Source organism: Pelodiscus sinensis, chromosome 1 (genome assembly GCF_049634645.1).
Source record: "Pelodiscus sinensis isolate JC-2024 chromosome 1, ASM4963464v1, whole genome shotgun sequence".
In the NCBI taxonomy this organism is placed as follows: Eukaryota; Metazoa; Chordata; order Testudines; family Trionychidae; genus Pelodiscus; species Pelodiscus sinensis.
In genome coordinates, this window is record NC_134711.1 from 95,459,987 (window position 1) to 95,487,985 (window position 27,999).

Here is a 27,999-nt window from a genome sequence, read left to right on the forward strand (position 1 = left end):
CAAAATGAGTTGGAATAATAGAAATTTCAGATGAAAAAGGTCTGTTTGGTCACAAAGGTGGGCTAGATGACCGGTGTTCCCTATGTTCTATTTCCTAGTTGATTCGGTGTACTCCTAAAATTCTAAGCATCCACCTTTTAGAAACCATTACAAAATTTGCTAGAAGTTGCCTGTGTTTTTCCTCTCTGAATTTCATTACTTCTAATTATACATCCCATCCCTGAACCACTATAAGTAATTCCTCTTCTGTGTTTACACCATTCAAATATCACAGTCCCTCTGTTAGCACTCATCAAAACCGACTTTAATTATTTTAATCCTTTCCAAAAGTTAGTCTCGGGGGGAGGGAGGGGGCGTGTCCTACAGTTCTAGGGATATAATGTTTGCCTTAGAGGCTCATTGTGGTCCTCCATGTAGCCTATCACCCCTTACTACAGGCAAGGGTCATAGCTTCCTAAGCTATCTTCATCATAGGCAAATGGGTTTGGGGTGAGCTGTTCTTTAGTCACAAACGCCCACTTCAGGGGTAGCCTCCATAGTGGTGAAGAGATGGTTGGGGGAGCTCGGGCCCACTCTTTGCTCTGGGTTCCAGCTCAGGGCCCCTAATAGAATGGCAGTGGCAGAAGATAGTTTTTTCCTCCAACACCACAGCTTCCCCGAGCCACTTCCCCAACCAACTCTTCCCTGTATCTTTCTCCTGGTACTAGACCACTTCCTTCTGCTCTTCTCCAGCACATCTCTTCATTCTCAGTCCTTGGCCTGCCAGCTCTCCCCTAAAGAGGAGTTTTACTTTTAAATTAGCCCCAACAGGTCCTTAATGGGCTTCTGGTGTTCTGATTAGCCTTGCTTCTGGAAAGCTCTTAAGTGGCCCCAGGTTCTTCCTGATTGTGCTGTAGTAGCCCCTGTCCTGGTTACTCAGGGAATAGAAAACTGTTCACCCAGGATATGTCAACACAACAACAGTATGTCAAAATAACTTAATTTCAGAATAGTAACTCCCAAAATAACTATTTTGAAATAGCATATCCACACTACAGGGAAGCCTTGAAATTAGTCCAAGGAAAGCTCCCCTAATGTGGACACACTACTTCAATTTAGAGCCCCGGGAAGCACTGGGGAGTAATTACTTTGAATGGCCCTGGGGAGAAGCTATTTCGAAATAGCAGCAGTGGAGCATCCACTATTTTGAAATAGCAATTTAGAAATAGGCATTATTCCTCATGAAATGAGGGTCTATTACTCCGGAATAAGAAGCCTGTTATTTTGAAATAACTTCAAAATAATGGGCTTGCTGTGTGGACGCTCACCTTGTGATTTCAAAATAATGTAAGTTATTTTGAAATAATGCTGTAGTATAGATGTGCCCCCAGAGGCCAGCATATCTACCTTTCATCAGACTGCGGTAGCCAGCTGGTGTGGGTTGTCACATTCCGTACATAATTTTGGTGCTCTTCCCTGAACGCCATTCAATTTTAAAAAATGTCTGTTATTGAGGTGTCCAGAACTAATTACAGAATTTCAGGTAAGAAAGTAGTCCAGGTCTCATCTATTTTGCATAACCTGCTGCCACAGATGGTACTTGTTGGCAATCTTGGCAAAGGCCAAGAGTTGGATGGGCTATAGACACAAAGCTACCCTCTCATTGCCAAAATTGTTTCCTTTAGAGCTGGGTTGAAGCACATTTGTGGGGCAATGGAAAAGAAACTGTCCCTGTGATTGCTTGAGCTGTGCCCATTCTGTGAGTATTATAAATGAACATCATAAGTCTCCAAAGCTCTGTGTCCTGTAACTTTTTTTAAAATCTGCACCACACTCACTAAAAACAGATTTGCCATGTTATAAGAAGGCAAGAAATGTTAGGAACATGAAAAGATCATCTAGTCCTATATGCTTGTTTGCCTAAATCCTAGTGTTTTCTCAGAAATAAATGAAATGGACCTGTTCCTCCATTACTTTATTCCTTGTGTAGCCATTTACAACACTACAAAGCAGATGTCAATCACAATGAATTCAGAGTGATAATGTTTTAACAGCCACATTGCACTCACTTTTATACTGGTGACTCCATATGCAATAGTAACAGAGAGTCAGACACATTATCTCTTGAATTCATTCATGCTCTTTGCTTCAGTCTTATCCCCCATAATACTCTTTGAGTATTGAGTGTTAGTGAGCATTTTTGGCTCTTACCAGTCAATGAGAAATTCTTAATTAAAACATGACTTTGCTGTTATACTTTTTGCAGTTTGTTTTATGGCCTTATGACTGGTTTTGATTCCTATACTCTTGGGCATTTGCATACAGTACTTACTCTCTACAGACTACTTAAAAAGCTTCTGCAGAGTTAGGGTGGATGTACTCTTGAAATAATTCCTTTCACCTTTACAAACCAGAGGTCTAATCCTAGCAAATGAAGTGTATGTGGTGGTTACTTACACGGTGCTATACTTCTACTGGGAAAGGTGTGGATGTTTCCTAATGCCATATTTTGGGATCAGGCATAGTATTTGAGGAGACTACATTAGTGTGACCCTGAAACCTTTAAATAGGTATCCACACGGGAGAATTGCAGTGCAGATCTTTGGTGTGCTGTTATTCACATCCCTGTAGTTTGAATTGTGAGGCAAACTAGACACCTAAGCCACCTAAGTCTTGGTGGCAGCTGGCCTGAGGGTTTTCCGTGAGCAGAAGGTGTCTACATATTGACACCTCCAGCAGGGGGCAGAAAAGGGACTTCATTTGTGATACCCCTTGCCGGTCCATTACCTCATTCTGGCTCTGCAGCATCTCTTGCTATTTCAGATTCAGACTGCCAATTTTACCAGTGTGCCTGCCGTCTTATGATGCAATCAAGCCTGTAGAGGAGGATTCCCCTGCACAACAGTTGTCCATAGCTCTGATTGGCTGGTTGGACCTTTTTGGTGATGTCGCAAATCTTGATCTATATTCAACAGTTCAGGGAGGGCCTCATTACCACACACAAAAATATATCCCTACCTATTATATCATTTTAAAAAGGGGAAGCAGGCAACACATTTGTATCTTTCTCTCATTTCCTAGTTTTTGAAACAATTTTCTGAAGCTAGAAGAGGGATATTAAAATGTTATAAGCTTTAGCTACCAAAGTCCATATTTTCACTCTTAGCCTTCCGAGTCTCACTGTAACTAGGGCACTAACAATAACATAAAAAAATGAAGCCACTTACCCAGCTCAACTGATGCACATGGCTGCACTAGAGAAGTAACTGCACTGTTCTGAAATGGGTCTTGGCTTTAGGGAACTGATGTAAGAGATGTCATGGCTTCTGTTTCACTTTTTTTTTTAACCTCAGATGCCAAGATTAAGAGGAGGATGGGGCAAGAAGGTGCAGTGATTAAAAACAGGGAAAGTCACTACACAAGTCCAGAGGCCTGTTTTTAGCAACTTTCAACTTCCATTTTTTACAACAAGAAGTATACTGGGACTATCAAACATTGGTACAAGCAGGAGCATGGATGTTACTAGACCAGAGACCCCCAACCGCAGAGGTTGAGAGCAGCTGGCAGCAGAGCCAGTATTGTGGGTGGCAGCCTATAGGACTTGTGGCTCAGGGGCAGGGAGCCCCAGGAGTGGGCTGGGGGTAGCAAGCCAGGCAGGCAGGATGGGGAAGGTCAAGCCCTTGGGTCCTCCCTGGGCAGCAGCCAGGAGGAAAGCCCCGGGAGAATCTGAGAGTGCTGGACTAGGGAGGTACAACCTATACTTACGTTTCCTGTTTATATTTTTGTAACTGCACATGGAAAATAAATGTTCTCATTTGACCTTTGAATCACACATTTCAGCATTCACAACCACACTGTGATTTGGAAAGACCAGAGGGGGCAGGGAACTGAAAGGGAACCACGTTACCCAACTACATTCAACTGCTGGAGAACCCGAGCAGAAACTCTCAGCCTATGGCTAATTAAAGTAGGAAATTTGGACACAGAGGCCTGAATAGGCTGTGGCGAGGAGGACTAGGCCTTCGAAGAAAAACCTCATGGTCATGAAACATCCCATTGCCAACAAGGGGGGGTGTTCATTGAAGCAGTCATGCAGGATGGAAGCAAAAGAGTGCTTTCTTTCAGCTCAGCTGGTCTGTATTGAGGCTGGGCTACTTACCTTACCTGAAATTTATTTATAATCAAGATTTAAAAGCAAGGGAAACCTTCCCTCTGACAGCAAAGAACTAGGGAAGCAATTGGGCTATGAGGGAATATTAGCCCTAAAGTCCAAAGTGACTTGGGGCAAGTAGGTAGGCTACATTGCTGGGAAATCTCATTTCTAAACTGTGTGTGTGTGTGTGCGTGCACATTGCCCATGTGATCTGGGTGTCTTAGGGTACAGGATGTGATGAGTTCGGTCACTGGGACCTGCTTGGGAATGATGTGCTGAAACATCACTGCCTCCTGCCTTCCTGCCCTCCTGGGCACCCCTCAGTTCTGTCCTGCTGTGCCAGGCCCTCAGGCCTCCGCCAGCACTGACATGGAGATAGGATCATAGCTCTCTGCAGTATAACTCAGGCACTGAGATCAGCTTAGCTCTGGGAAGGCTTAGCTAAAGGAACTGGCCTCAGCACCTTCATGGGACCTGAGCCCAAGATAAATCCATCTTACCCTGTATAAAATATTATATGAGGTAAACAGATGTTCACCCTCTTTCTCACAGTAAAGAGAGAAATGCACAGACTCCTGGCCCCTCCCTGCCTCAGGTAGCAGTTACTTACACTGGGTTTATTAATAAACAAAAGTGATTTTAAATATAAAAGGTAGGATTTAAATGGTCATAAGAGCTAGCAGATGAAACAATGTAGGTTACTAAACAAAATAAAATAGAACACACAAACTAAGCTTAATATACTAAGAAACTGGTTGCATGTAATATCTCATCCTCAGAGTTGGTCTAATAAGCTTCTTTCATAGACTGAAAAGCCTTTTTGCTTGAGATCATTCGTTCCCTCAGTTCATTCTTAGATGTTTCCAGCAGTTATCTTGGGTGGGGTAGCCAGGAGATCTGACAACCCACATTACCTCAATTCCAGCCTTATGCAAAACCTATTTAAGGGTAGGGAGTTCAGTGTTAACTTCCCCTGTCCTGGAAAAGTACAGCATCCAAGATAGATTCTGGCATCAAGCAACATGGCCACATGTCTTTGTAGGAGCCACCATTGTCCTGAATATTGGGCCCTTAAGTTCCTTGAGTATTACTAATGGCCCTCACTTAGCACTACAACATTAGTAACACAGGCGTATACTTCATATTTCTAACTTCAAATACGGGAATGATACATGCTCACAAATGGGGTAATTCCATTCAGTAGGTTGCATCCTTTCCAATGATATCTCACATGACATATTTTGCATAAAGCATATTCAGTTGTGTGATATTCAGAATCATAAGCACATGCCCATAAAAATATGGAATGCCCCGTTATGCAGGACACTAAATATTAATTTTATATTGAACCTTAGACAAAAAGGCAGCTTCCAGGCAAAGGCAGGTGTGCAGTTTCTGCTGATAACTCCCTGGTAGCATGGTACTGGAAGAACAAAACCAAGCCTCATCTATGGGAACCAATGCAACAGAGAGTCAATGGGCTAAATATCTGTCTAGAAAGCTGAAAGATCAAGATGTCCACTGTGTGTCTGAAAGGGGGAGAGAACTGTTAGGGCTGATAGCAAAGGAAGATCAAAATGTACAGTTGGCCTGAATTTAAAAAAGGGGGGGGCACGAAGTTTCTCTTAGATCAAGGCCCTTTTAGGCTTAAACAGGTTGAAGTGGCTTAAGACAAGTTTAGGCATGATTTGAAAAGAGGTTTATAGATGTGTGCATAAACCTGCAGATATTTGGGGATACACTTTGCCGCCTGTGTTTAGTGGATGCAACCATTTTTTAGGTTTGTTGTGTTTTGAAATAACCTACCCCCATAACTGGTGGTTGTTTCTTAGAGCCCAAAGCATAATGCATGGATATTTTCTTTTTCCTTCTACTCCTAGTGCCTACATCACAATAGAATTCCCTGAAGGTAAGAATGGTAGTCAAGATACACCATTCCATGAATTGGCCAGTAGACTCCAGGTGTTCTGTTTTTCACCTCTTTGAAGCTGATCCTGCTGTCCTGACCCATCAGAGGATCCCAGCCTATTACTAAAAGCAAGATCTAAATGATGGTCCCTGTACGTATTTGGAAACACTGAGCTGCTGGTATGTGTTAATCTTCGACATAATACTACGGATGATGTCAGTGATGGTAATCTATGTGACCTACTAAAGGTGCTAAATTTACAGGGTTGGTCCTACCAGGCCCCCTTCAAACCTCACTAGGCGGAGAGACTAATAGATGCCATGTCCATGTGGCCCCTGCCAAGCTGCTTCTTCCCTATGGTAGTGGGATAGCTTTCCCAGTGGAGTATGCCCTTGTACAGGTGGACCATGCTCATTATCATTATAATCGATGGGATCACATCACCAGCACAGCCCCAACCTGGCCCTTCCCCCACCTCACAGTCAGGGCAGGACAGCAGCGGCTAGGACTGAGACACACATACTGATGCCCACACCTGGACCCCACGGCAGCCTAGCTATCTTTCTCATTCTCCTCATAGTCTCTATGGCTTTGGAGTGAGTCAAATTTGTCAAGCTCCAGCCCTGAATATCAGTCCATCAGCCAACACTGGCTAATTAGTGTCATGATCATGTAGCTGTGATCAGCTTCTGCCTTCTCCAGTGCTGTGAATAAGGCTACCTCATGGCAGACATGGAAGTATAACCAGTGGGTATTTTTCATTAGCTGGCGGGTTGGTTGGTATTCCGCTGTTCGCTCTCTTGCTGTTACTGATTTACTGCTTCCTGAACTGACTAAGGACAGCTGAGCCTCTCGCAAGCTAGGAGCAGATTCAGCGTCTGTGGAAGAGACTGTCTATGTACACCGTATTAATTGCTGTTGCTGTAAAACAATGATTTGTGAGAGATGGCCCTTTTCAGCCCAAGGCCACTTTACTCATGTGTTTTTACAAGAGAGGAAGAAAACACTGAAACCCAAGCAATGTACTGCTTGGCTGATTCCTCTCACATACACTGGGGCTTTTTGTAGTTGCTAGGCAACCAGCTGAGGGAGGCAGTGTGATTGTGTAGCGGGACCTGAAGAAATGATTGAACATGTCACCAGCAGTGTCTGAGCAGATTTTTTATAACAAGTCAGTTGACTGAATCCATGTTGGTTTTGTGCCTTTCGCAGTATTCTGCCTGGATACATCGGCTGTAGCATACTTGTATAGCTCTCAGTCCTGTACTGCTTATTATTTGTGTTACAATAGTGCCTGGGAACCCCAGTCAGGGACCAGAACCCCATTGTGCTAGGTGCTTCACAAATGGGGTGAGGAGAAGCCCCATTCTGCTCTAATTTATGATGGTTTGACACTAGTGTGATTCCACTGACTCTGGGAGATGTGAATCAGGACCCATATATACATAGAGCCATTATATAGCTCTAAAATTAAATGATGCTCCTGTGAATCAAACAGGCCAAACCAGAGTTCAGCTCATTCTGAAGTGTTGGGCTACGTCTAGACTGGCATGATTTTCCGGAAATGCTTTTAACGGAAAAGTTTTCCGTTAAAAGCATTTTCGGAACAGAGCGTCTAGATTGGCACGGACGCTTTTCCGCAAAAGCACTTTTTGCGGAAAAGCGTCCGTGCCAATCTAAACGCGCTTTTGCACAAAAAAAGCCCCGATCGCCATTTTCGCGATCGGGGCTTTTTTGCACAAAACAAATCTGAGCTGTCTACACTGGCCCTTTTGCGCAAAAGGGACTTTTGCCCGAATGGGAGCAGCATAGTATTTCCGCAAAAAGCACTGATTTCTTACAGTAGGAAGTCCGTGCTTTTGCGGAAATTCAAGTGGCCAGTGTAGACAGCTGGCAAGTTTTTCCGGAAAAGTGGCTGATTTTCCGGAAAAACTTGCCAGTCTAGACACAGCCCTCGTGTTTGGCACACAGCAAATGGTTTCCAGCAGAGGTCAGCAACCACATAAAATGCAAGTACCAAATACACTTTCCAATAAAAAGCAGCATGACTTTCCAAGGACCTTTCTTGTCCAGATAAGAGTCTAAACCATGATGCCAATGCTAATACTTTTTCTAAAATCCTAACCTTAACATAATCAAATTATTAGATAAGTTTTGAACGTCTTCTCATGAGTCAATTTATATTGCCTGCAACAAAACCATCACAAAGCCACTTCAGCAGCTGGCACTAGTTGGCTCTGGAGTAATAATTGCTAGTTGGTGACAGCTAATAGTGCATGTAGTGGTAAACAAAATAGAAAGACCTGATATGGTTAAGTGTTCATAAACTGAAGCGGAGAGACAAGTCAGCTATAAAGCAGATATTGCTCAGTCACAAAATATGTGAAGTGAAAGAGCAGCAGTGCAGCAGTAATTGTGTGTGTGTGTGTGTGTGTGTACGTACACATTATGGAATTATGTGTGTAGGTTTTGTTTTGTTTTTTCAGAAAGTGCTTGAAACCTGACAGGCAGATTAGATTGGCTCTTGTGTAAGAGGTGTTGTGTTCATCTACCTATTTTAACTTCCTAAGATAGCTGAGAGATGACAAAGCCATTTCAATTCACAGGCTTGTTATGGAAAGATGCTATTGAAATGAACAGAGTAGCATCAAAAAAGTGTGAATGGGCTCTCCCTAAATTGTAAATGTAATAGTTAGAATAGATGCTCTCCAAGGACTTTTGTGAGGTCACATGTTGCTATGGTAATGCAATGGAAGCTTCTTATATCAGAAGGATATATTGTGCACTAGAACTCATTATTTGGTCCTTTGGAGTAATGTGCATGAACACAATAGGTGTTGACCCATTTGGGAGTGAAGAGGCTTGGTGCTTTGGTATCCTGGATGGTACCCTTACCTGCTCAGGCCAAGTGAGGCCATTCAACGGAGAAAATGGTTTCATAGATCTATGTATATCTTTCTTCCTTACTCTGGTGCGTATCAATCTTTCTTTTCTTTTATCTCCTCCCTTTGTCTTCTATTTCTTAATGTTACTCCTGCTGGATTTACCATCTTAGTGTCCCTATTGTTTTACAGCTTCCCAGAATGGGATGTGTATGTTTGTGTGTGGCATTGCAGGCTTGTTCACAGCAATTTCTATGAGGGGTGGGCTTTTTTTGTAAATGTGGACCACCATTTTTTTTTAAATATAAAGGAGTTCAAAATAGTCATGTTTACATATCCTAAGACAGCCCCTGTTGCAAAGGATTTACAATTGAAGTATGTGATGAGAAGTATGCATCTCCCCAGAATTGAGCAAGTTCGGGGCAGCACGTGCCATGGAATGTTCTTTCTGATTGGCTAACTGGACCCAGCCTGGGGGGCGGGAGCTGCTTTAGGTGCATGCACACATGGTTGCATGGACCCAGCGAGAACTTCAGGCACAGCAGAGGGACAGGCAGGGTGAGGGAGTAGTTGGTAGGGTGGCGCTGCGGGCCTGTTGTGTTGTGCAGCATGGGGTGTTGTTCTCACCCTTTCCACCCCCTCCCTTGCAATGGGCCTGCATTGGCTGCTGTGAGAGAGAAGAAGCCACAATGAGCTCAATATGAGAAGAGTCCACTTGCTCAAATGACCTGATCTCATTCCATCTGCTGAACTTCCTCACTCTCGCATGCATGCCTTTCTCTTTAACCCCTCACTGTCCTCTTCCCCTCCGAAAACAAACATTCAGGAGTCTGTTCCATCTTAATTCCCCCTTCCCCCTGCCAAACTCACTTGTAACATCACTTGTGTGCAGAGCTGCCGTGGTACTTGGTGCCAGGAACCAGCATGAGCCAGGACTGAGCCAGCCTGCCCGTGCGCTGGCTCCTAAATTGCATCCAATGCAGAGCTGCAGCAGAGGGTTGATGCTAGGACTACACCTGTGAAAAAATTTACTGGTGGAACCGTGGGGGTGGGGGATTGTGTGTAGCCAATAGCGTTAACTGATAGGCACTCGCTTATTGGTTAATCGTTTAACTGACTACACTGTTACAGTCCTAGACCAAGTTCAGAACCAGTATTCCGTCCTCCTCCTCAACCTGTCAGTTGCTCTTGATTGCACTGATTTTGCCTTTCTTGATATCTAGTTCCATTTGTACCTTAATCACTCCTTCAGCATCCTCATTGTCCTCATCTTCCACAGCATTCTTCTCTTTGGGTATGTCTACACTACCCCGCTAGTTCGAACTAGCGGGGTAATGTAGGCATACCTCACTTGCAAATGAAGCCTGGGATTTGACTTTCCCGGGCTTCATTTGCATAAGCGGGGAGCCGCCATTTTTAAAACCCCGCTGGTTCGAACCCCGTGCAGCGCGGCTACACGGGGCACGAACTAGGTAGTTCGAACTAGGCTTCCTAGTTCGAACTACCGTTACTCCTCATTTCACGAGGAGTAATGGTAGTTTGAACTAGGAAGCCTAGTTCGAACTACCTAGTTCGTGCCCCGTGTAGCCGCACTGCACGGGGTTCGAACCAGCGGGGTTTTAAAAATGGCGGCTCCCCGCTTATGCAAATGAAGCCCGGGAAAGTCAAATCCCGGGCTTCATTTGCAAGTGCGGTATGCCTACATTACCCTCCTAGTTCGAACTAGGAGGGTAGTGTAGACATACCCTTTGTTCCTTCTGCACCTTGTCTCTGCTCAGTCTCATTCACCAACATAAATTCAGCTGTCATATCTAAGCTAATGACCCACAAATCTACCTCTTCTTCAGATCTGTCTTATCTGCTGTGTCTAGACTGCATCCCTTTTCCGTAAAAGGGATGCAAATTAGACACATCGCAATTGCAAATGAAGCGGGGATTTAAATCCCCCCGCTTCATTTGCATAAACATGCCTGCTGCTTTTTTCCAGCTTGGGGCTTTGCCAGAAAAAAGCGCCAGTCTAGACGGGGATCTAATAAAGCCTTTTCCGAAAGATCTCTTATTCCTTTTTTTAAGAGGAATAAGGGATCTTTCAGAAAAGGCTTTATTTTCCGAAAGATCCCCGTCTAGACTGGCGCTTTTTTTCTGGCAAAGCCCCAAGCCGGAAAAAAGCGGCAGCCATGTTTATGCAAATGAAGTGGGGGGATTTAAATCCCCGCTTCATTTGCAATTGCGATGTGTCTAATTTGCATCCCTTTTACGGAAAAGGGATGCAGTCTAGACACAGCCATCCTGTGCAAAGTGGGATCTTGATACTTCTCTCTGACATCTCCATGTGATGGCTGAGAGGGCAGCTTAACGTCAAAATGACTAAATCAAAGTTCCTATCATTCCCCTCTCTCCATGTTTTGATCACTGTGCATAAACAACATCATCTTTCCAATTACTCAGGCCTTTAACTTTTGTCTTAACCATCCCTTGGATGCTAATGTAACCACCACCAAAGCGGATTTGAACCTGGGAAGCTGACTATAGGAGCCTCTACCCTCTGAGCTAAAAGCCAACTAACTCCCAGCCACTGCTGTAGAGTTCTCTTGATCTTAACTGTTGCAGTGTCTAGGTGCCACTTGCAGTACTCAGTAACCACACTAGGGCTATGTCTACACTCGCGGCTTCTTGCGCGAGTAATATGCAAATGAGGCTAAACATGGAATATTGCCGAGCCTCATTTGCATACCTAATGAGCCACCATTTTTTTCAGAAGAGGCTCTTGCGCAAGAAGGAGCTGTCTACACTGCCCCTTCTTGCACAAGAAAAACCCTCTTGCGCAATGCCATTCTTCCTGAAAAGTAATAGGTGTAATGGCATTGCGCAAGAGGGTTTTTCTTGCGCAAAAAGGGGCAGTCTAGATGCTCCTTCTTGCACAAGAGCCTCTTCTGAAAAAAATGGTGGCTCATTAGGTATGCAAATGAGGCTTGGTGATAGTCCATGTTTAGCCTCATTTGCATATTACTCGCGCAAGAAGCCGCAAGTTTAGACATAGCCTAGGTGTGTAGGTTACACTAACATCCAGGCTGTGTCTGAATCTTGCTAGTCCTTCCTATGTAGCATCTCTAAAATACAGTCTTTGCTGTCCATCCACACAGCTACAACTGTTCTCAGGGCTATTATCATCTATGTTTTGATTACTGCATCCTTAAGTCTAGCCTCAATAAATGCCATGTTGCCTACTAGTATACATTTTGATTGTTGCCTGCATTCTATCTCCTCGCTTATCACTTTGGCAATGTCACACTCTCAAATGGCTCTTCCTTTCTCCATCAGACTAAACATAATCTACTTTTCTAAACTTTTCAAGGCCCTTCAAAGCCTGTTTCCACCCTCCCTGTCTTCTCTCCCATTCTGTCAAGATATCAGCTCCTACCTCTAATCAGCCAATGATGGCAACCTCTATTACCCCATTCTTAGATTTTCAAACAAGAACGTTTGTGCTTTCTCCCAGGCTGCCCCTCTCATATGGGAGGTAGGCCCCATAAATATCTAGAAAACTTACTCAATTATCTTCCTCCGATCCCTCCTTAAAACTGTCCTTTGCGGTGATGCCTACCAAGAAACTGACATTGGTGAGGCAGCTGGTGTGATGATGAGGCTGCTGACCCATATTGCCTCTTCTGTCTCTTGTTCCATACTCAGATTGTAAACTCATTGGAGTAGGGCCCATCACTTTGTCCTGTGTTTGTACAGTGTCTAGCATAGTGAGACCTGGTGCCATGATTGGAGATCCTGGATGCGACAATAATACATATCATGTTTGGCAGTGCTTGGGGCTGGGGTAGACTTATAGAATGATAAAATTATTTAGGGTTTTGTGAATCACTGGGCAGAGTTGGCACCCTGAAATCAGCCCGGGTGCCACCTCTGCCCATACATCTACACCAGCAATTTCATCACTGGACCCAACCACATCAGCCACCAAATCAGAGGCTCATTTAACTGCAAATCCATTAATGTGGTCTATGTGCCATCAAATGCCAGCAATGCCCCACTGCCATGTATATTGGCCAAACTGGACAGACTCTATAGGAAAGAATTAATGGACACAAATCAGATATCTGAAAAGGCAATACACAAAAACCTGTTGGAAAATACTTGAATCTTCCTGGATACTCATTAATGGATCTCTAAGTCGCTGTTTTGTTTCAAACCAATTCCACAAGCCAAATACATAGAGAAAGATTGGAACTTAACTTCATTCACAAGTTTTATTCTTATTCAAATGGTATGAACCACAGCTGGCTCTTACATTATCTTCCACATTTTAATGACTTAATCAACCAACCAAACAATGAAGGTGCTAATGGTTCTTATCAGCCTCTTGTAACTTTTTGAACTATCTACTCTCTGTCTCTTTTTTTTCCTCCCCTCCTTTTTTCTCTCCTTTTTTTCCTTCTTCCTCCCCTTCTTCCTTCCCTTATTTATTCTTGGATCTGGACTTCTAACACTCCTGTCATCTGAAGAAGTGGGTTGTGCCCATGAAAGCTCATGATACCATCTATATGTTTTGTTAGTCTTTAAGGTGCTACTAGACTATTTGTTGTTTAAGTTTTTCTTGAAAATTATAGTTTGTAATAAAATCTATAGAAATAATCTTGTAGATAAGTATATCCAGTCAGCTTTTAGAATAACCTCTTATAGATCTCCATTCAGTTTGGTATAGAGCCCTTGTTATTTAATCACTATTATGCTGTTTAAGACTCTTTCATGAGGGAGGAAGGCAGTGCCAACTAGTACTGCAAATTGTTTCTCACTGGAGAGATTTCCAGATGCTAACTTTGAACCACAGCCCACATCTATGGCCTTGATGCAGAAATTACGAGGTGCAGTTCTAGGACCTGTGTTATGCTGGAGATCAAACAAGGTGCTCGCAATTGACCTGTCTAGCCTCAAAATCCATGAACCCTGCTGTGAGTTTTGTGTGGGTAGGCCCCCGCAGTGTTCTGGTGAAGAGATTGGGGCTCTACATGGATACAGATAGTAGGGTGAGTAGAGCAGCTTGCAGGATCTAGACCCTAGTTGGAAAACATTAGGCAAGTCTCCAGTTCCCAAATCCTGAGTCTACTGTGTTTAAAGCCAATCAAAAGGAGTTCTTCTTTTCTACCTTCCCTGACCCTTTTCTGTTCCTTTGTAATGTCTTTATATTATTCCGTGTGATCTTGCACTAAGATCTTCAAAAGGGGGACTACTTTCTCTGGAGATCTATTTTTCATTGTGCTTAGCATAATGGAGCTATGACTGGAGCCTAGGGGCATTAGAACATTAAATAACCACAATGGTAGACAGAACGTTAATCATGACTTCTTACTCAGAAAGAGAAAAACCTACAGCTTCTGCGGGGATCAAAGACTTCTTAGAGTATGGGATGTTCTCCCTGAAGAGACTTTATTTTATTACAAAAGAAAAGGGGAAGGTGAAATCTTGTTAGAATGGATGTTAATCTAATTTCTGTTTTTAAAAGTATTTTGGCCTTTTATTTTTCTTCTCTGGTTGCTCATCAGGAAGCAGAGCAGGCAGAGTCCTTTGGCAAGAAGCCAGGTACCTTAAATGAAATGTCTAATATGAAAAGCTGCATCCATCACCATCATGTCTCAAAATGTAACAGAGCCAATCAGAAAAGGAATTTAAGTCTTTTGCCAATAACACAGGACATCTTTGGTGGGTGCTTAAGACTTTCTATTGGGCAAAATGTTTTGTGGAAAGTTGAATTTTCTGTAAAAAAAAAAGTTTTTTGATGGAAAACTCTGTTAATCATTGCAGCATGATTGATGCCACAAAGGCCAGATTGTTGAAGAGCTCTTGACATTCACCAGAGCGGGCAAATTTTTCAGAAGAGCTTAGCATGTTGGTTATTGAGTCCCTCTATAAATCTGCCTCTTTGTCTATGTCTACACTGCAACCAGGGGTATAATTTGCAAGTCCTGTAGACATACCTGGGGCAGTTTTAATCTAGCTAGCTCAGGTACCTGTCACAATACGGATGCAGCATTATGGGCTCTACAAGCCCCTCCCCCAAATCGCCTTCAGGTTTGTACTGGCATTCCTAGCCCATGTTGAAGACCATAAGACCATGATACAGCGTCCTCAGCACTACTTTTAGAGCACTAGCTAGATAAAACCTAGTGCAGGTATGCCTATCTAAGCTACAAATTACCCACCAGTTGCAGTGTGGTGGAGTGGGTTTTTTTTTAATTCTGCCTAAATGAAAGTTGAATTCTTCTAAAAATTTGGCCCTACTTGTGAGTGCTGAGCACTGGAAAATCAAGCCCTGAACTCTTCTAAAAGATTGGTCTTGTGATGAGAGTAGGAGAAGATGCAGAGAAGGACATGACTAACAGGCAGGCATGAATGGGACAGGAGAGGTGGAAGAAATTAGAGTAAAGATATTATAGGGCTTGGCAATGTTCATTGGTGAGTGGGCAGTTCATTCTCAAGGCTCCAATTCTGCTGCTGTAGAAGCCAGTGACAAAACTCCCCTTGAATACAGAGGGGCAGCACTGAGCATGTCCCAAAGAGGTGGTCTCTCCAAGGTAGGGTTAAGGCGCATGGCAGGGAATAGCATGTACAGAAATTTTTTACCGTGGCTGCTTATTGTACTTCTTCAGTGGCTTCCAATCCATCACCTTTCTCCAGGACTAACTTCACATCTGAAGTAGAGGAACTTGCTTGTACTCTTCTTAACCAAAGCCTTGCTCCTAATTATTAAACCCCTCATCTGGTAGGTGTTGATACTTGGAATTAACTTGAAAGGGATGTGATAACCAAGGGCCATATGTATCACTCAGTCCTCAGCAGAGCTCCCCATGGAAATATTTCCCTCTATGAGCATCCCCTGAATTTTGAGCCGATTTCTCAAGTAGCCATGGCAACAGCCTAAATCTCACTCCCTTTTTGTGATTTAAGCAAGCATTATTTAAAATCTCTTAAATAAATTATGCTAAAACTACCCTGAGTTTTGAGAGCAAAGTTGGGCAGCTCGCCATGCGAGTTAATTTAATCACTTTACAGCTCCCACTAAATACATAATTCAAGATATGCATTTTAGACAAGTCCTTGAAAGCTCTGAAGGATGTAAAAAAGAGAGGGATTGTCTTGGCACAAATCCTCTGAGTGAATCATTTTTATTTATTTTTTTTTATTTTTTTGAGGAGGAGGAGGAGAGTGGATTCACTTTTGTTCAAATAAATAAAACAAACAAGCAAACAAACAAAAAACCCCTTATACCTGTACAAGACTTCCCCATCTCACAACCCTTGGCAGTTATTGCTGAAACTTGATGGCCTTGCGCTGTTATGTTGAGAACTGTGACTTTCCTTCCCAGGTTGGGTCTCTTATCTTAAGGTATGTGTACACTGCAGAGTTTTGTCGGAAAAACAGCCATTTTTCCAACAAAACTTGAGTAACGTTCACACTGCAATCATGTTCTTTCACAAGTAAATTGAAAGAACAGAGGGGTTTTATGATCCTCATTCTATCTTTGTAATCCACATTCTATGAGGAAGAAGCCTTTTTCTGAAAGAGCTCTTTCGGAAAAAGGCATTTGTGGATGGGGAGGAGGGTTTTTTTCTAAAGAAGAGGCCTCCAGAAAATAGCAAAGGTGCCCTGGTGGCCACACCATACAAAGTAATCACAACTCTATAGTTCCTGTCTCCTGACCCCTCTTAAAGCTGCAAGCACCCTGGACAAGCTTTGTGGCAGGAAGATGGCCACAGAGCAGCACTTTACCGTGCGGCTCTCCCTGCTACAGGCCTTGCAAGCCATGTCCGAGCCTCAAGCCTCCCACAACCCTCCTGTCCCTCGCAGGGAGCAGCCCCAGGAGTCCCAAGACCCACTCCGGGGAACGAAGAGGTGTGCCCCATCCTGATCTGGCCTGGAGAGAACTGTGGGGTGAGGGGGAGACCTTACAGGATCCCCAGGCCAAGTGCCAGAATGTGGACATTTATGGCCAGATGGCCGAGTCCTTGGCAGAGCGCGAACACTCAGCCCAGACCTTGGAACAAGTCTGGAGTAAGGTGAAGGAGCTCCGCCAGGGACATGTCCAGGCCGGAGAGCACAGCTCGTGCTCTGGGGCAGGACCCAACACCTGCTCCTACTATAAGGAGCTCCTAGAAATCCTGGGGGGGTAGGGAAATGTCTTCTCCATCCATCCTCGTGGACTCCAGCCTGGAGACCCCCGTCATCAGCCAGCCTGAGGTCTCTGTGGAGGAGGACCAGGAGGGCCAGGGCCAGCTAGCCACGGCACAGGAGAAGGAGGAGGAGGAGATGAGCACTGTGACTTTCTCCCTGGAGCCGGTGCGAGGAACCAGGACGTCTCCCAGGCCTTGTTGGATGCCTGGGAGGGCTCTTCAGGTGAGTGGTCTCACTTTCACACACACAGGGTGGGGGAGGCGAGTGCACAGGAGACAGGGGGTGAATGTCACTCTGGCTGGACATCGTTCTGCGTCCATGCACGTGCAACCACGTGCTGCGTTACTGTGCAGCATGCGGATGCAGCAGGCAGCCCCTGAGCATGGGTGGGATCCTGCAGCCAGGCTCAGGGGAGGCCACATACCTCCTGCCACAAGAGAGGGGGCCGCCCCAACTGGAAGCAGGCTAGCCACAAGAGCGCAGGCACGACACCACACAGACCAAGGAGTGCCGCACACAGCACATGGGCATGCCTTTACATGTGAGGCAGCAGCCGTTCCCACAGACAGCCCAGGGAGCCACATCTATGTGTGCGGATCCCTGGGAGGCCTGGGGGTGGGAAGTGGACAGCATGGTCCTGTGGGCACATCGGGGCCCCTGTGAGACAGGGCCTACTGTGCAGGCCCCACATGGCCTTGCACCTGGGACATCCCCCTCTTCTGGGCTGCAGACTGTTGTTCGCTACTCACAGTGGAGGGCACAGCCTCGGGGACAGTGGCTGCGGGGATGACTGACCGCCGCTCCCTCTTGTGTGTTCTCCACAGCCAGATCAGCTGGGACTGAGGGCCGAGCCACAGCACCACAGCTGCCCGCCAGAACACAGGGGATCTGAAAACACACTGGGGTGCACAAGAACCTAATGTGTCACCATATCAGTGTCCTTCGTGACATCCACCAGACCCTGGTGCACAAGGTCCACACCGCCTTGGAGAGGCAGAAGCGTGCCTGGGACCAGTTAACGCAGCGGTGTGACAACATGTTTGCCGTCATGTCTTGCATGAGGGTACACCTGCCTGATGCCGCTGCTCCTGGCTTCCATCCTTCTGTCTCCCCACTATGCCCATTCCCTGTGCACCTGCCCCCCGTGCTATGCCTCTGCTCCCTTCCCTAGCAATGCCCATACCCCCTCCCCAAGTGATGTCTGTGGCCCCTCCCCTGTCCTCCCTGCCAATTCTGATCCCACTCCAGCCCCCCCTCCTGTCCACCCCTCTGTGCTCCCCGGACCCTCACAACCCTGACGAGGTCCCCAAATCCGGGTGGCACATCGAGTCGCCCCCTCCTCTTCCCAGTTCTGAGTCCCTCTCCCCCGCCCACCTTTTCTGAATCTTTAATTAATACAGTCTGCAATGTTTTTAAACCAAACTGGTGTGTTTATTGAGAGGCCAGGGAAAGGGCTAAGGAAGGGTTTGTGGTGGGGAAGGGGTAGGGCCGCAAGGCAGAGGCCCCTAGGGAGGAGGCCTTGGAGAGAGTTACTGGGATCCTTGAGAGAAACTGTCCTTCAGGGTCTCCCGGATGCACACCCCAGCCTGATGGGCCTGGCGGATGGCAGCTGTCTGCGTCTGCTGGAAAGCTCAGCCCTTGTGGCTGGCATCTGCCCCCCACCCCAGGAGAAAGGCTTCCAGCTTCCTGTACAGGCTGGAGTTCCTGAACACTCGGGCATCATGTGCCCTGCCCAACCACCCGACAAAAATGTCTGTAAAGTGTTCCCGGTGGTCGACCAGGGCCTGCAGCACCATGGAGAAGTAGCCCTTTCGATTGATGTACTGGACTGCTCAATGGTCCAGTGCACGGATCGGGATGTGGGTCCCATCGATCGCTCCCCCGCAGTTTGGGAACCCCAGGTCAGCAAATCTTGTCACGGTCATGTCCATGTCTCCCAGATGGATGACCCTCCGCAGCAGGATAGAGTTGATGTCCCTTACAACCTGCAGGAGGAGACAAAGAACCACACAAAACAGAGAGCGAGAGGAGGATGCCTGAGCCCTTGGGAGGTGCCTGCCCTGCTCTTCTTCCCTGCCTCTTCCAACACTCTAGGAGCCACCTCCCATGAGGCCACCCTCCCCGCCCCCAGCAGCAGGGCTGTGTGAGGGAGGATGGCACAAGCCCCGGTAGCTGTCGGAGGTGGCGAGCTTCCAGAGGGCAGTTGCGACCTGCTTCTCCAGGGGGATGCTGGGCTGCAGGTGGGTGTCACGTCTCCAGAGTGCGGGGGAGAGCCAGGCACAAAGCTCCAAAAAGGTGGCCTTCCGCATGAGGAAGTTTTAGAGCCACTGCTGGTCGTCCCATCACTCCATGACCAGCCGGTCCCACCAGTCCGAACTGGTGTTCAGCCTCTAGAAACGCCTCTTCGCAGTGGGGTGCGATTGCCAGCATGGAGTAGCCGCAGCCACAGAGAGGGTCCCCAGAATGAGGTTGGGGTCCTGGTCATGCAGGACTAGGAAGGCAGCTGGCAGAAAGTGCTGCAAAAATTGCAGCATGGCCGTGTGGGGGCATCACATGCCCAGGGGCAGCTCTGGCTCCATGGCTGAAAGCAAAAAGCTGTGGCATCCACAAAAGAAGAGGGCAACCACAGCAGGCACTGCGAAAGCTTTGCTGTCCCTTGAAGAGGTAGCAAGCAGGCAGCAGAAACAGAGAAATGGCTGCCCAGGGGGGGTCCCTTTAAGTACGTGTCTCTGCAAGGCTCCGGCACCAGCACTCGGAAGCAACTGGTGACCTGAAGCCCTGCCTGAAATGGTTCTGGATGGCCTTTTATGCGGGAGAGCATCTAACGAGTCTGGACGCTCTCTTGCAAAAGTGCATTGCTTTTTCAATGCGCTTTTGTGTGTGGATGTGCTCTTTCATAAGAAGTTTTTTAGGAAGATCTCTTCCAAAAAAAGCTTCTTGCACACAAAGCCTGCAATCTAGACATAGCCTTAGGAGCAGGGATTGCTGCGTAAGTAACATACTCAGCCCATGGGTAGTGGCAAATACCTTATGTCACTCAGTGACCTCGTCTACCCTTCCTCCCCGCAGGAAGGAAAGAGACAATGGTGAGGGCCACTGGGTGAGAGAGAGAGACAGTTTCTGGGAAACATCCATTGGAACGGGGTGCTGGCAACCCCCAGTGCCTCTAGTTCCAGTACCACTGCTCTGTGGAGTAAATATTAATGCCTATTGGGTGGGCAGAGTCAGGAGGAGCATTTCTGGGGCCTGTGGTTAGTGATCTTCTAGAACGGGGGGGGGGGGGGGGGGGAATAAAAAGAACATCCTTATTTCACCTGTTGGTTTTTTAAGCTAATCAGAGCACTATGGTACTTACTGTTTATATGCAGGACCTACAGTGTAGTGTAATGGTGGTGAATTGTTTTGTTGTTTTTTTTCCCCAAAAAATTGCCCCTGTGTTGCTGTGATCACTTATGGAGGAAGAACCCAGAGGGACTAATAATATGGAGAGGGGGCTTCCACTGCTCAACAACGTGCAGGTCCTGCCATGTGCAGTTTTCCAAATGAGTGGGGCTTGAGGTTGCAGCAAGCTGGCTGCTTCCATTTCGGGGAGGTTGCATTGCTCCATAGTTTTGCCACTGCAGCCTTGCCATTCACAGAGGCCAAGAGACAAAGCTCAGTCATCCCCAAACTGCTTTCTTGTGTGAGTTTGGGGGTGGAGTTTCAGGAAAGGAAGAGAGAAATATCTTAACTTCTTGTCCTGCAACACTGGAGAAAATGAAATGATTGTTTTTGCAGGGAGAAAGCTGCTATTTCATCACAGGCATTTTCCCATCTGGGGTCAAATAATGAGAATTCCCAATTTTACACATTTATTAACCGGAAGTTCAGCTCCCACCTCAGTACTGTCCGGATGTCACTTGTATGAGCTGCAAATCCTGCCTTTTCCTTTGTTTCTGTGTCTGTTTCTTAGAGGGCTGACTTTTGTGCAGACACTGACTTTTCTGAACTGTCTTGTCTGCCGCCATAGGTGTAAATAAATATCATGAGAACCCAGCCCTTCACTGCATGACAGGATGTCAGAGTGCGACTGTTTGAATAGAAAAGCGCTCCGAGTGTGAAACAGTGTCTCTATTGCCCTGTGTTCTGTCCTGCCCACAGAACATTTCTATTTTTCATAACATATTGATATCAAAGAAAGATGGGAGGCATTTGATATTTTGCTATATTGATTTAGCAGGACAGAAATCACCTTCAGTGCTTTACTTCTCACCATGCAGTGCAATACCACCACCAATCTGGTGGGGAATATTCTGTTTTGGGTTATGGATGGTTGCACCAGAAGAAATTTGTGGGGAAGTGTGGGAGGGGGGTTTACAAGCAGAGAATCCATGGTTCCCTTTCCTCTGTGTAAACTGAAGGCTTTTGACTAAAACAGTAACACAATCTGGGGAGTTGCCCTCCCCTTTCTCAGTGAGAGGCATTAGGGAAAAGCCTGCCAGCAGAGACAGAAATCTCTGACATCCGAGCCAGCACATCACTTGTTTTACTAAATTATTCATCCTTCTCCTGTGATAATATAGATATAAGGAGGAGCCTAATTAAATTTACTAGCTGGCTTCAGCCAATAGGGTGATAAGGATCCAGGACTGTGGGATGACGATGAATCCTACCAGTGTGCTGTGAATACGAAGCAGAGGAAGGGACTTGCAGTTTGTGTGCAGGCGGGGAAGAGAACGAGTCAAGGGCCTCTGGATTAGCAGACTAAGGAAAGGTAAGAAAGTGAGCAGAATGGGATTCATCAGTATAATGCAGAGCCTGTCTATGTGACATTTAAAAAAATATATAACCTATGTGGATTATTTTCCTGGGGAGTCTGAGGGAGGAAGGGATTGTGTGCACATACTCACACAAGATATGTAGTGGTTGTCTTTGTCTATATATACACATTACATACGTATAAAATGTACACATACACACAATGTCTATATGCATGTATTTGGAGAGGGTTGTGTTGTCTAGGAATGCAGCAGTGATCTAGAAAATGTGCATATTATTAATGCAGTAAGAAAAGGTAATGTCTGATGAGCTAAAGACAGCTAGATTAAACCTAGATGTTCAGAAAGCTGATTTGAGGAACATGGGACTGCACAGGTTGCCAGTCAGATATCTGAAATGAAATGAAGCAGGGATGTAAAAACTGGTGTATAATAATCTATGAAACATGTGATGAGATGTGGGAATGAGAGAAGAGAAGGCAAACTAGCGCACTGGTCACAGCAGGTGGAGATAAACGGCGAGCGGTCTGTAACTGGATGCTCTAACGTGGGAGAGAAAGTGTGAATGACTAGGAAAGGCAGTTATTTCTATCTGCTGCTGATCTGCCTATATCTACGGAGTGGGAGAGAAGAGCAATCAGACTAGCCTAAATGGTTGATTAATCAGCTTATACTTTCTAGACCTTGTCATAAATCTGTCCCCTAAATAACTGTCTACCGATGTACATCCACAGACTTTAATTCCCTCTTCTAATTACATGAGATGTGGGTGGGCAGCTCTCAGATGGGGAGATGTTGAACTGGAACCCACAAATTCACATTATCTGGAATAGAAGGAGGATGCAAATTAACACAGTAGATTGGCATCGACATCACTTTTTATGTACCTTCTCGTTTCCCCTATTAACAGAAGATGATCTAAATCAGGTTGTGATAGTTCTGTCAAGAATGTGTTTCGTTAGGATGACTGTCACTAGGCAATGTAGCACTAAGGCACAGAGTGGTGTTTGTGGTGATGACTCACAAATTCAAAATTGGCATTTTAAACAGATAACATCCTTTCAGCTAGTTAGCAGAGGGTTGTCCCACTGTCTAAAGCCTAAATCCGTTTCTTTTAATGAGTTGGTCTATATCTCAATATATGGCACTCAAGGGCTTATTCCCTCATCCTGTTTTTATCCCCTCCCCCCCCCAACTTTCCTTCTCTGATATGGGTCTCCAAGAGGAAAACATTTTTCCTTCCATGCTCTCTCCAAAATTGCAGGCCAAATGGAACAGTGTAACCCACTGATCATGTTTTGCATCAGTTAGACCTTTATAGACTCTTCCAGTAAGTTCCAGAGAAAACAGAATCTCTGTCCAGAGAGCATCATTCACTCTGAGCATCATCAAGTCTTCCTACAAAGAGAGGAGGCAGACAGGCATGAAAGAAGTGTGTGGATTTACTGCCTTAGAACCCAGATTTCTCACACTAGTTCAACTGAAGTAAAAATTGACCTGACTCCTTGACACCAAACCTTTTATAAGTTTAGTTCACTCACCACCACTCCCAGATATCTCCTCCTCTTCTGGCTTCCTCTCGAGGCCAGGAGATGGGGGAGGTCCTAACATGGCCGATATTCTGTCCATAATGCTCCCTTTCCCCAGCTTATTTGTACATCATTTTTGTAATATGGCTGTTCTAGATGTCTCTGTTGAGAGCTGATATTGGGAGGATAATATTGAGTATGATTCTCTATTGCCTTGCTGCATTTATACCACTGCACCCTGAGAACCAAAGTGTCTGTAAAATCACTACCATGTTGATCTAAGAGCAACTACTTTGCACAGGTGTAAATGACTTAACGTTAGATGGGACAGTGGTGAATCAGACCTCTTGCACTATGTATAGTGCTTGTATTCAGTGACAGAGCGCCAGCAAAGAAAGTGCTGAAGATAGTAAGCTGTAGCTCCTAGTAAGGACTGAATAATGCTGTCTTCACTTCATCTGAATGAGCTAAGCTGACTCAAGTGGATGTCTATTGTATGGTGTACTTTTGTAACTGGCTGTTCTCTTTCATATGTACAGCGCTACTTTTTTGGGACCTTAAGTGGAACAAAACCATAATAGTATCAGAAACAACGAGGAATTCTGAGGCACCTTAAAGGCTAAGGGTATGTCTACACTACCACCCTAGTTCGAACTAGGGTGGTAGTGTAGACATGCCCTAACAGATTTATTTGGGCATAAGCTGTTGTGGGTATAAATCACTTAGTCAGAGACATTGGCATCTCCAGTGCATCTGATGAAATGTTTTTTACTCACAAAAGCTTATGCCCAAATAAACCTGTTAGTCTTTAAGATGCTCTTTAAGGTATCTTTGTTGTGTTTGCTGATACAGACCCCTCCTGAGAACAGTATCAGAGTTTGAGTTTAACTTTCAAAACACCCACAACAGCCAAGTGAGCTGAGAATGAAGCAAAACAAGTTTGTCCATCCCTAAATAAAACCCACTTCAACTTGGGCTCCAGAGATGCCACTGCTCCAGACCAAATAAGAATAATTCAGTCTCCTATATCTTTAATGAGACTATCAGAGACTTCATGCAAAGAGAGCTCACAGTTTAAAAAAGGATGCCCTACATAAGCAGCTCATGCTGGTGTTTAAAAGGAGGCTCTCTGCCTCTTGCTGCTGGACAGTTGCCTACTGCTCCTCGAGAGATGCTCATAGGGAATTCAGTGAGGGGGATGAGGGGAAGCATTCTTGATGACACTACAGCAATTGTAGACTGGGATTCGGTTGCAGCATTTATCCCTGGTTGGGTGAATACATTGTTTGCTTCTGCCTGGGTGCCAGCAGTGTGGTTCAGAGGTGGGCAAAATGCCAGATTATTCCCAGGGAAGCTAATGTCATTGGCAATTCACTGGTGGCAGAAACCATGCTTCTAACTCAGAGGTCGCACTCCCTGTTAATTGCTGAGACGATTAATTCATGCAATGATATCATAATTTTCATCGGCTGAGGTTATGAATTGTATTCACGAGGGTCATGGAGGGATACGAGGCTTCTGCTCATTTTAATGTTGTTAAAATTATTACTGTGCTCTAATTACTGCCTCTTCCTAACAGTGGCCTCCTGTCCCTTTGAATGATATTGTCTTGTCAATGCTTGCCCCTTGCCAAAATGGGTTTGGGTGTAATGCAGGACAGAGGCCACCAGGAAGTCTACAGTATGAATGAGGATGCTGAGTGAGTGGCACTAACCTGGCTACGCTAGTTATGCAAACAATGAGTTCTAATCCGTAGTTCTAATCCAGTTGTTGATACCGGAGTGCTATCTATGTTTGAGTTAATAGTAAGGGTGCTATCTATGTTTGAGTTAATAAAGATATACACGGCTGATATATCTCTCTTCTACTGTCCTAGTATCTAAGGCTACGTCTAGACTGCAAGCCTCTTTCGAAAGAGACTTTTTCCAAAGAGGCTTTTTTGAAAAAGCCTCTTTCAAAAAAGAGCGTCTAGACTACAACCAGTACTTTTGAAAAAGCAATCCGCTTTTTCAATAGAGAGCACCCAGGCAGTCTGGATGCTCTCTTTTGAAAAAGCACAGTTTGCATTACATAGCACCTTTTTTCGAAAGAGAACTTCCGAAAAAAGGAGTTCTTCCTCATAAAACGAAGTTTTCCGCGGTCGAAAAAACTGCTGCGTTCTTTCGATTTACTTTCGAAAGAACACAGCAGCAGTCTAGATGCAGGGGAAGTTTTTTTTTTTTTTTTTAAAAAAGGCCACTTTTTGCAAAAAAAGCCTGTAGTCTAGACACATCCTAAGAAAATAATCAGGGCTGGCACGAGCCCTTTTGGCACCCTGGGCTTGGGCACGTGGCGCCGCCCTCGGGTGCACGGCGCATGCGCGGGCCAGCCATGGCCACTGGCACGCAGCTCAGGGGCCACCCCCGGGGTGCACGGTGCATGCGCTGCCCAGTCCAGTCCGGCTTGAGCTGCTGGCGCGTGCCGGGCCTCGCGGCTGTGGGGGGAAGGGCGCTGCTGGCTGGCACTGCAGGGCCGGAGCTGCGGGAGCCGGGCATGCGGCGCCTGATGGCAGCTGTAAGAGACACCGCGCACCGCTTACAGCTGCCATCAGGCGCCCCCCATCGGTTGGCGCCCTGGGCAGCTGCTCAGTTCACCCATGCCTTAGTCTGGCCCTGGAAATAATCAGCTTGGCTTGCAGTTGCTGAGTTTATAGTAAATAAACTCCTTTTTGGTTTTAAGCTTTGGTGTTTGCTAGCCTAGGGAATGATTAGTTGCCAATAAATTAGAGTTGTTCTGAAGTTGTTTCAATATTGAAATTCTTGGTTTGAAAAGGTAAACACAAGTGAAGGGAAGTAATACAAACTGCTCCTCCTCACTCTCTTCACATTTTTCCTGCTCCCTCTGCCATCTCCTTTTTCACTGATGTCTGATCCTCCCTAATGGTCCACAAACCTCTTGTCTTCAGTTTTCAAAACTGAATTGTTGGAGATGGGTTGAAATCCTTCCAACTGAAAGACAAGTGCTGGTGCAAAAAGGGTCACTTTCCTTTTAAGTCATGTGGAAACTTGGCTTATTCTTCATCCTATATTACCCCTCCCCACCACCTGCCCTTCGCGTTAGTGTTGGACTTTTCCTGCTTCTCTTTATGAGAGTGAGAAGCCAAGGTGGCGTTTTTGTTGCTGACAAACAATGAGAAAACTCTGATTACTATGAATCCTCTTTGGCAATTGGCTTCTTACTCAATTAGAATAGAGGTCTGCATGTTTACAATACAGTTATCAAGGAATAACTGGTGATTATGCAGATCCCAGCACTCGGTCTAAAACTGGCAGGCAGCCAATTGGCAGAGGAGTGTGTATTGTATAGTGACTGAGAAATAACCCACAATGATTGTGCAGCTCAGACACCCCTAAGCAGAGTGCAATGTAACCCTGCTACTGTTCTTAACAGGTTGACTGTGGCCAGGAGGAGGGTGAAATAGCCCTGGAAGCTGTGCCTGTAATTTAAACCCTGCTGAATGAAACAAATAAGAGGGTGGCCCTTGTAAATGACATATTGCTGTAAGGTGGCCTGCAGGCTTGATCTGGCTTGTGTTCCAGATTAAAGTGCTCTGTATACGCCTGCTGATAAGGGCTAGATTCTACTTTGCTGAGTGAGAACGAGGGCTTGGAGAAGGCTTTCTACTACCCAAAGTCCTCTTGAGTTAGGTGGTGGGGTACTTTGGATGGAGACGTGCTGAAACAAAGGGAGCACGGACAGGTGATTTATGGGGTACCAGTTCTCCAGAAAAGTGGGGGTGTCACTTTTAAATGAACTCTGAAGGCAATGGTCTGCTGTTTAACAAGTTAGTTTTATGTTCACTGGTAACTTTTATTTCTCTATTCCATTGTCAGGTTTCATTGGGTTTTTTTCCCTTAGCAGAGCCCTCCTTAGAAGGCACTCAGCTATGACAGTAATGGGGGCTATGGGAAGTGCTCAGCTCAGTTTAGAATTGATTAGCTGACTGCAGAGGTGTAGTGTGGGGAAAGGAATTTAGTCCCCCTCCGCTCCCTGTCATCCCTCGGCTCGCCTACTCCTCCTCCTCCTCCTGCCGGCGCTGGCTGGAGCCTCCTCCTCACCTCTCCAGCCCCAGCCTGACCCTCCTCCATGTCTGCCAGCCGGTTAGTGCATGCGGGAGCCGGGCCCCAAACTGGAAGGGGTGGTGGAAGACGTGGTACAAGCTCCTCCCTCCCTCCCCCCCCCCCCGGGGTCAGGCTCAGCTGTGTACCAGGTTCAGGGTCCCGCCGTGCGGCAGTGGTGGTGGGGGGGGGGGTGCAAGTTTTGCCTTTGCCCCTGGGCACATAATACCTTCGCTATGCCTCTGACAGACTGTACATTAAGTGCTGCAGTAACTAGAGGAAGCATTTACTTTATTTTTAAATGTATCTACCAACCCTCCGGGATTGCACACCTTGTTTTAAAGTACCTAGCTCCCAGTACTGAGAGACACTTTTAAAAATGCCACTTCTGAAAGTTAGCCATCTCCTTCAGTGCCTATGAACCCTACCCCAGCATCACAGTATCTGAGTGCCTCACACGCATTAATGCATTTATCCTCACAGCACTCCTGTGTGGTGGGGAAGTTCTGTTATTC

General features: G+C 45.8%; 1 protein-coding gene across 7 annotated transcripts in view; it reads left to right on the forward strand.

Annotated features, from left to right (window-relative positions):
• Positions 1 to 27,999, forward strand: part of SYN3 (synapsin III) — a 390,200-nt gene that overhangs the window by 60,783 nt on the left and 301,418 nt on the right. For 2 of the 7 annotated variants that reach the window (XM_075938211.1, XM_006137973.4), the window contains exon 1: positions 21,587 to 21,854. The exons of 2 other annotated variants lie outside the window; for them this stretch is intronic. The gene's annotated coding sequence lies outside the window, so the exon portion shown is untranslated. Of the gene's footprint in view, positions 1 to 6,068; positions 6,221 to 8,887; positions 9,013 to 21,586; positions 21,855 to 27,999 lie in introns of those variants that run through there. 3 more of the 7 variants (XM_025178914.2, XM_025178915.2, XM_075938220.1) reach the window with 3 other exon arrangements.